Source organism: Etheostoma spectabile, unplaced genomic scaffold (assembly GCF_008692095.1).
Source record: "Etheostoma spectabile isolate EspeVRDwgs_2016 unplaced genomic scaffold, UIUC_Espe_1.0 scaffold00569472, whole genome shotgun sequence".
Classification (NCBI taxonomy): domain Eukaryota; kingdom Metazoa; phylum Chordata; class Actinopteri; order Perciformes; family Percidae; genus Etheostoma; species Etheostoma spectabile.
Genome location: NW_022605149.1, coordinates 11772 through 20228, shown reverse-complemented (window position 1 = coordinate 20228; position 8457 = coordinate 11772). Strand labels below are relative to the sequence as shown.

General features: G+C 40.5%; 2 non-coding genes across 2 annotated transcripts; both read right to left on the bottom strand.

The window, feature by feature from the left end:
* Positions 1-2116: 2116 nt before the first annotated feature.
* LOC116685026 (U5 spliceosomal RNA) lies at positions 2117-2233 on the bottom strand. The gene has a single exon (XR_004330885.1). It is a non-coding gene; the product is annotated as a U5 spliceosomal RNA (small nuclear RNA).
* A 5539-nt stretch (positions 2234-7772) lies between these two features.
* Positions 7773-7854, bottom strand: trnas-uga (transfer RNA serine (anticodon UGA)). The gene has a single exon. It is a non-coding gene; the product is annotated as a tRNA-Ser (tRNA).
* Positions 7855-8457: the final 603 nt, after the last annotated feature.

The window sequence follows — 8457 nt, the reverse complement described above, 5'->3', positions numbered from 1 at the left end:
AGTCAGTGGAAATGACGTTCGATCAGACACAGCCATCTATAGTTAGATTAGTGTTACGTTCAGTGTCGCGGCTCCGAACCCAACTATATACTTAGGATACTATATTAGCTTTAGACCGGCTGGTAGCAGCTTTGTGCTTGGGTCTTTAGGGCTAACTATATTAGCTTTAGCCTGGCTGGAGCAGCTTTCTGCGTGTTCTTGAAGCAACTATAGAGCTTTAGCCTGGCTAGTAGCAGCTTTTCCTTGTTTTTTTGGGGCTAACTGTATAGCTTGAGCTGGCTGGTAGCAGCTTTGCTGGTTTCTTTAATCTAACTATATTAGCTTTAGCTTGGCTGATAGCAGCTTCTGGGGTGGGAAATGGCCGGAGACGTTGTGATTATGTTGCATTAATCAGGGGATTTAGTTTGTATTTGTAGAGAACATAAAACACTGACTACTGTAGCGTCCCTGACTACCCATGAAAACTATGACATCACTGTAACAGCGGCAGTGCTGCCTCCGGTATTTTCTACACACGAAGAGCCTCACTTCCCATAACAATAAACCCCATGGACTAACGTCACATCCACACGTTGCCCACATGGCTACCTGTCTTAAAGGGGAACGGTCGGATGGTAATAATCATGTAAAGGAGAAACGTGGTGAAAGGTTACTTTTCTATCAAGCAGCAAAAAAGTATAGCGTCAACATCACCACGTCCCTCCGATGCGACCATCGCGCATGCGCACATCGCGGATGTCGATGCTAAAACACAATATTGTTCAGCCCTAACTGACGGTATACTTCAGTAAGCTAGTTTGCCAATTTTATCTTGGGTAATGCCACATGTAAGTATATCTGAGTTTATTTAGAATCCCCAACATAGGTATACTACGTACACTGTATAACAAACAGTACGTGTTTCTTTATTTTCATTTACATTTTTGCTAGCCTACTGTATATACCACCGCATTACAATTTTGTGTAGTTATATTGTTTTTACAATTATCTTTGTTTAATATCTGTGACTCATTAAGATCTAAGAACTGGTCATTGTGTTTTCTCCCAGTTGCACCCTTTGTTACTCAAATAAACGTGTTACAATGATCCCGGTCGCCAGTGCTTGATGGTGGAAGGTGTTTAGCTGCTGGTCAGATTGCACAGCGTACGTGCGTGCAGGGACAATACATATTCATGGTATTTTAGAATAACAGAGGTGAAGAGATCCCTGGAAATACCAGAAGCATTCCAGGTAATCTCTGCACCTATGTTATTGTATATTACCATGTAATAAAAATTGAAACAGGCAGTTTTGCATTTTGCACCACTGCCTTCTAAGCTCTTGGCCAGGCGCCATTCCCGCCTAAAACAATATAGCCAACAATATGGCTAACTAGTCAAGGAACAGCAAGAGACTTGGTATTTAAGAATACTAACTGACTATGTGACAGATGTGTAATCTGTCATGTCCTGCCTTCTGAAGCTCTAGCCAGGCGCTATTCTCGCCCTAAAACAATATGAGTCATTCAGTGAGTGAAGAGGAAACTCACATCTACAAAGATAAACGTGATAGATGTGACTCCTTATGGTCTAGTGGCTAGGATTCAGTGGTCTCACCGCTGCGGCTTGGGTTCAATTCCCGGTCAGGGAATGGTCAGGACTTAACAGATTCAGGTGTAACATGTTGAAAGACTAAGTTCCTGGACTAGGTTTTTGGTTGATTTGTCAAATTCTTCCTCATTAGTTTATCGCTAGAACCCCAACACTTTTAAAGAATACCGTTCTTTAAAGCAGACCCCCGACAGTGGATGTATCCTTTTGGTCATCATTATGGGTCATAACACTTCATCTGCTCTATCTCAATAACAATATTTTCATTTTTTCAAAACGTAACTTGTAATGGTAAATTACATTTAACCGATGATTTCACATCAATATTATCTTTTCTTCTAAATATGTTCTTCTAAATCCGGTTTTAGCATTCTAGTTTACCTGTACTCAAGAACCATTTTCAAGAAATAATTTGGACCTCTACAGGAAATAAAAGATGGCTCTGTTCCGGGTCTAAAATCCTTGTCTGGGTGGATAAAAACAGAGTGATGAGTAAAAGCAAGGTAAGCAAAAGCTAGTACAAAGGGCTCGGCCCAAACAGCAAAGCCCCACAAAATAGTTTCAACTCATCAGCGTTTCTCCTCCAAGGAAGTCTTTAGTAAAAGGCAAAAGTCTTGTGTATTATGAAGAGAAACCAGAGGATACAGCCGTCTGATCGAGAGCAGCAGAAAACCTAGTGGACCCAGTCCAAACCATCGTGGAAGCCTCACTGGGTGTCCAAACTAAAAATGATAAGAGGCAACTTTGTAGAGATCCTTACTGATGTTTATATCTGTACTCACCATGCCCTTTTTTAAAACACCAGCCAATCACAAGTGTTACATGTGAATAATCAATGTGTGAGTAATCAGGAAGCTCACATAAAAGATAGCTGCAAGATCTACCAAAGGTTTAATTTTGCAACCCTAAGCTGTTGGGAACTTGGTCCTTCCCATGAAATGTGAATCAGAGATTTTCATTAGCCCGAGCACAGAGCAGAGTGGCGCAGCGAAAGCGTACTGGCCCGTAAGTCAGAGGTCGATGGATGAAACCATCCTCTGCTAATGGGGTAGTTGTGTCATCATTAAGTCTGTAACAAGCTGTTGATGTTTAACAAAGCATGTGTCTGAAAGGTACACCTTCAATGCATGTCAAGTTTATTTAACCCATAAAAATGGAAATGACAGTAACACACTAACAATAACACACATAAAAGCTGGAGCAACTGAACAAAAAAAATACCCTACCACATTACTATACAAAAATATGGTACAATAAAAACTGTAAAATATGTACATGTAATGTTAATGTTGTATATGGCTTCAAAACCTGTTAATGCAAATCTGGTGGCTGGAAATCAAACCTGGAAAAAATGCTTGCACTGCTAACGATATAATCATAGTCGAAAAGTAACACACCACCTGTTGCCTTTCTGCTGTATTGAACGTTTCCAGCAGAAAGCACCATTTTAGGACTTGGTCACAGCAACAAGCTTGATCATTGACATACAGTTGCATGCAACATATCACTAGAGTGTTGGGTGGGGCCTTATGTATTTGCTTGTATTACATCAAGTGACCTGCATACCAATGACCGTAAAGATTAATATTTACATGGTTCCATTGCTGTCTTTTTTTTTTTTTTTTTTTTTTTTTTTCTCTTTGGTAGGTATGTATATGTGTGTATGTGTACGCATATGCTCGTATATAGGTATGTAACTTAGAGCTTGATTGTTCTCTGTTCTTGTCTTGTATTGTATTTGTTTGTTGTCAAAACGTTGAAAACCAATAAATATAATATTAAAAAAAAATACATATATATTTACATGGTTGCAGAACTGCACCTTCTAATAGAGGTACGGCCACTTGGGTTATCTTTGGGCTGCTCTATGGTCTTCTGCAGAAGGATCGATCTTTATGCCACAAGCATTTTGCTTTATGTGAGCTTTGCTAACTGTGAACTCACAAATGCAGATGCGAACTCTCCAGCTGAAGAGGAGGTGATGCCCAGAAGCTGAAGAGACAGGCTTAATTGCAGGGGGTGGAACATGTCTATGTCTGGGGATCCTCATGGAGGCAGCTTGATTGATTGTTATGCTCCCTTATTCTAATGGATTAAATAACCGGGTTGGGAGAGTAACCTTTCTTACTGAAACCTGGCTGAGTAATGGAGAATATGTTAGTCTAAATGAGTCCACCCCCCCCAGTCATATTAATACTCACATTCCTCGAGGCGCAGGCCGAGGAGGTGGAGTTGCAGCTATCTTTGATTCCAGTCTACTAATTAGCTCTTAACCTAACTAAATTATAACTCATTTGAAAGTCTGTTCTTAGTCTTTCACACCCAAGTTGGAAATCAAGCAACCAGTTCATTTGTTATAGTGTACCGAGCACCTGGTCCATACTCTGAATTATATCCGAATTTGCAGAGTTTCTATCGAACTTAGTGCTAAAACGGACAAAGTATTATTGTAGGGATTTTAATATTCATGTGGACGATGAGAATGATAGCCTTAGCACTGCGTTTATCTCTCTATTAGATTCTATTGGCTTCTCTCAAAGTGTACATAAACCGACTCACCGTTTTAAACCACACCCTCGTCTTGTTCTGGTATATGGTGTTGAAATTGAACATTTAATAGTGTTCCCACAGAATCCTTCCTATCTGACCACTGTTTGATAACTTTTGAGTTTTATACTGCTGAACTCACGCCGTTAGGCAAAACATCCTATACAAGATGTCTATCTGATAGTGCTGTAGCTAAATTTAAGGATACGATTCCGTTAGCATTTAATTCATTACCAAGTCCCAAGTAACGGAGGACTCCTATGCTATTAGTCCCTCCCAAATCGATCATTTGTTGATAGTGCAGCAGGCTCGCTACGAATGACTCTAGACTCTGTTGCCCCTCTAAAAAAGAAGATAATAAAACAAAGAAGGTTAGCTCCATGTATAACACTGAAACTCGCAAATTAAAGCAAAATATCGCGGAAACTTGAGAAGATCTGGCGCTCCACCAAACTGGAAAATTCTCGTTTAACCTGGCAAGATAGTCTTAAACGTATAGGAAGGCCCTCCGTAATGCCAGAGCAGCGTACTACTCGTCATTGATAGAGGAAAATAGGAACAACCCCAGTTTCTTTTCAGTACTGTAGCCAGGCTAACAGAAGGTCACAGCTCTACTGAGCCAAGTATTCCCATAGCTCTTAGTAGTAACGACTTTATGAGGTTCTTCAATGATAAAATTATAACTATTAGAAGCAAAATTCACCAAGACCTGCCTTTAACTGGCACTGACTATCTCTAAACTCAGGAACCTTAGAAACAGCTGTAAAACCAGATACATGTTTTGACTGCTTTGCTTCACTTGATCTTTATCAATTAATTCAATTATTTCTTCATCTAAGCCATCAACCTGCCTCTTAGATCCCCATCCGACTAGGCTACTTAAAGAAGTTTTACCATTAGTCAACACTTCACTACTAAATATAATCAATTTGTCTTTATTAAAGGCTATGTACCACAGCACTTTAAAGTAGCTGTAATTAAACCTCTTCTGAAAAAGCCAAACCTTGATCCAGATGTTTTAGCCAACTATAGACCTATATCCAACCTTCCATTTCTCTCTAAGATTCTTGAGAAAGCAGTCGCAAACAGCTGTGTGACTTTCTGCATAGCAACAGCTTATTTGAGGATTTTCAGTCAGGATTTAGAGGTCATCATAGCACAGAGACAGCACTTTGAAAATTACTAATGACCTCCTAATTGCTTCAGACAAAGGACCTTATCTCGTACTTGTGTTATTAGATCTAGCGCTGCATTGATACCATTGACCATTATATCTTATTACAGAGATTGGAACATTAATTGGCATTAAAGGGACTGCTCTAAGCTGGTTTAAGTCTTATTTATCGATCGATCTCAGTTTTGTATGTTAACGATGAATCCTCTGGCACGCCAACGTTAGTCATGGGTCCCACAAGGATCTGTGCTCGGTCCATCCTGTTCACTTTATATATGCTTCCTTTAGGCAGTATTTAGGAAACACTCCATAAAATTTCATTGTTATGCAGATGATACTCAATTAATCTTTCAATCAAGCCGGATGAAACTAATCATTAGCTAAACTTCAAACGTGCCTTCAGGATATTAAAACCTGGATGACCTGTAATTTTCTAATGTTAAACTCCGATAAAACTGAAGTTATTGCTCTCGGACCCAAGCACCTTCGTGACGCACTATCCAAAAGATATAGTTACTCTGGATGGCATCACCCTGGCCTCCAGCACCACAGTGAAGAATCTTGGAGTCATCTTTGATCAGGACATGTCCTTTAATTCCCATTTAAAGCAAATTTCAAGGATCGCCTTTTTTCACCTACGAATATTGCAAAATCAGGAATATCCTGTCTAAAAATGATGCAGAAAAACTAGCCATGCATTTGTTACTTCTAGGTTGGATACTGCAATTCTCTGTTATCAGGCTGCTCGAAAAAATCCATAAAGACTCTCAGCTGATCCAGAATGCTGCGGCACGTGTTTCTGACAGGAACCAGGAAAAGAGATCACGTTTCTCCTGTTTTAGCTTCTCTGCATTGGCTTCCTGTAAAATTAGAATAGAATTTAAATCCTTCTTCTCACCTAGAAAGCTCTTCATGGTCAGGCTCCATCTTATCTTAAAGAGCTTATAGTACCTTACAAACCTGGGAGAGAACTACGCTCCCAGAATGCAGGGTTACTGGTGGTTCCTAGAGTCTCTAAAAATAGAACAGGAGCCAGAGCGTTCAGCTATCAAGCTCCTTCCTGTGGAACCAGGTTCCAGTTGGGTCCGGGAGGCAGACACCGTTCCACATTTAAGAGTAGGCTTAAGACTTTCCTTTTGATAAAGCTTATAGTTAGGGCATAGAATCGAATTGTTAGGGAGTAGTAGTTAGTCACATTGTTTTCAGATTTATCTATCATATAATATAACTAAAGGGAGACTTGGCATACAGCCCGATCCGGTTGGGGAGAGTTCTGGCCCGGCCGGGCTGGAGCTCTCTTTACCTCGTCTCTCTTGGTTTTGTTGTAATAGTTTTAGACAGCTGGGGACTTATTTTGATACACTAGTTAGGGCATAGATCGAATATTGTTAGGGAGTAGTAGCTAGTCACATAGTTTTCAGATTTATCTATCATATAATCAAGAATATAATAGAACCAAAGGGAGACTTGGCATACAGCCCGATCCGGTGGGGGAGAGTTCTGGCCCGGCCGGGCTGGAGCTCTCTTTACCTCGTCTCTCTTGGTTTGTTGTAATAGTTTTAGACAGCTGGGGACTTATTTTGATACACTGAGCTCCTCTCTCCTCTATCTCTCCCTCTTTTCATTTATGGCATCCATGTCCCAGAAATGCTTGTTACTAACCTATTTCTGGGGAGTCATTCCCCGGAGTCCTTATTATCTTTTTTCCCCAGCATGTTCCCTTGGATCAGAGAGGCTCCGAAATCAGGGTAGCAGCTATTGCCATGGTTCCGCTACACGTTCTGTGATGCCATGTTCAACTGCTACACTGTGGTGCCCTGCTACGTCCTGCTACGTCCTGCTGTGCCTTGTAATGCTGCACAGCGTCCTGCTATGCCATGAACTACCACAAAGAACTGCTACAAACTACTAATTTTTTCTATTTTTGTTATTGCCACTCTTCATTCTAACCCCAACCGGCCCGTCAGACACCGCCTACCAAGAGCCTGGGTCTGACCGAGGTTTCTGCCTAAAAGGAAGTTTTTCCTCGCCACTGTCGCACTGTTGCTTGCTCTGGAGGAAACTAGAACTGTTGGGTCCTTGTAAATTCCGGAGTGTGGTCTATCTGTAAAGTGTCTTGAGATAATTCTTGTTATGAATTGATACTATAAATAAAATTGAATTGAATTGAATTGAATTACTTCTTGACAAATAAAGCAAATAACGTCACTCAAAGAAAGTTACTGGCTGGGAATCATAGCCATTTCAACTGCTTGGAAGGCAGCTAAGCTCACCACTATACCACCATCGCTGGACAATACAATGGCCACTGCAAATCTTGCAACACATCTGGTTATTGAGACTGAAAATAAATGTTCAGAGATGCATTGGTGGCTTCCAGTACCTATGAGATATTACAAGATTGTCCATGAAGGCACATCTGCCATAATGGGATGTGTGACCACAATTGAATTACAGCTTTCATTAATGGCAGGATTTGAACCTGCGAGGGGAGACCCCAATGGATTTCAAGTCCATCACCTTAACCACTCGGCCACGACAACCTGAAAAACAGTGCAATACTGATTTGCACTAATATTGATAACCTATTCAAGGCAAGGCAGCTTTATTAGTATAGCACCTTTCAACAACAGGGCAATTCAAAGTGCTTTGCAAAAAAGAGTTAAAAATAAAAATAGATGAAACACAAGAATAAAAGTTACAGTGCAGTATATGAAAATAAACATTGAAGAAATGAACATCTAACTTCCTTTGACACTCTGAGCTCCTCTCTCCTTTATCTTTCCATTTGTGTGATTCCCTTACAGCTGTGGCCTGACTCTGACTCACGAAAAAAAACACGAGTAAATTAAAAAACACTGCATAAACTTTGCTCCCGTGTTTATTTAAATATGGGTACACTTTACATGTAGGCGTATACTTTACTGCAAATTAAACTGAGATGTGAGGGTTTCAATCTCCTCCTCTGAAAGTGCTGCTTCTTAGCCGGATTACGTCTGGCCATGTCGTAAATAGTAGGGGCAAGGACTCAAAACTGAGAATATAGGGGGCGTGATATTTTAATTGTTGTGATTGTTGTGTGCCTTTACTATCACACATGTGGCTATTATGAAAGAAACTGCCTAGCAAACCCTCACAAGACTTTC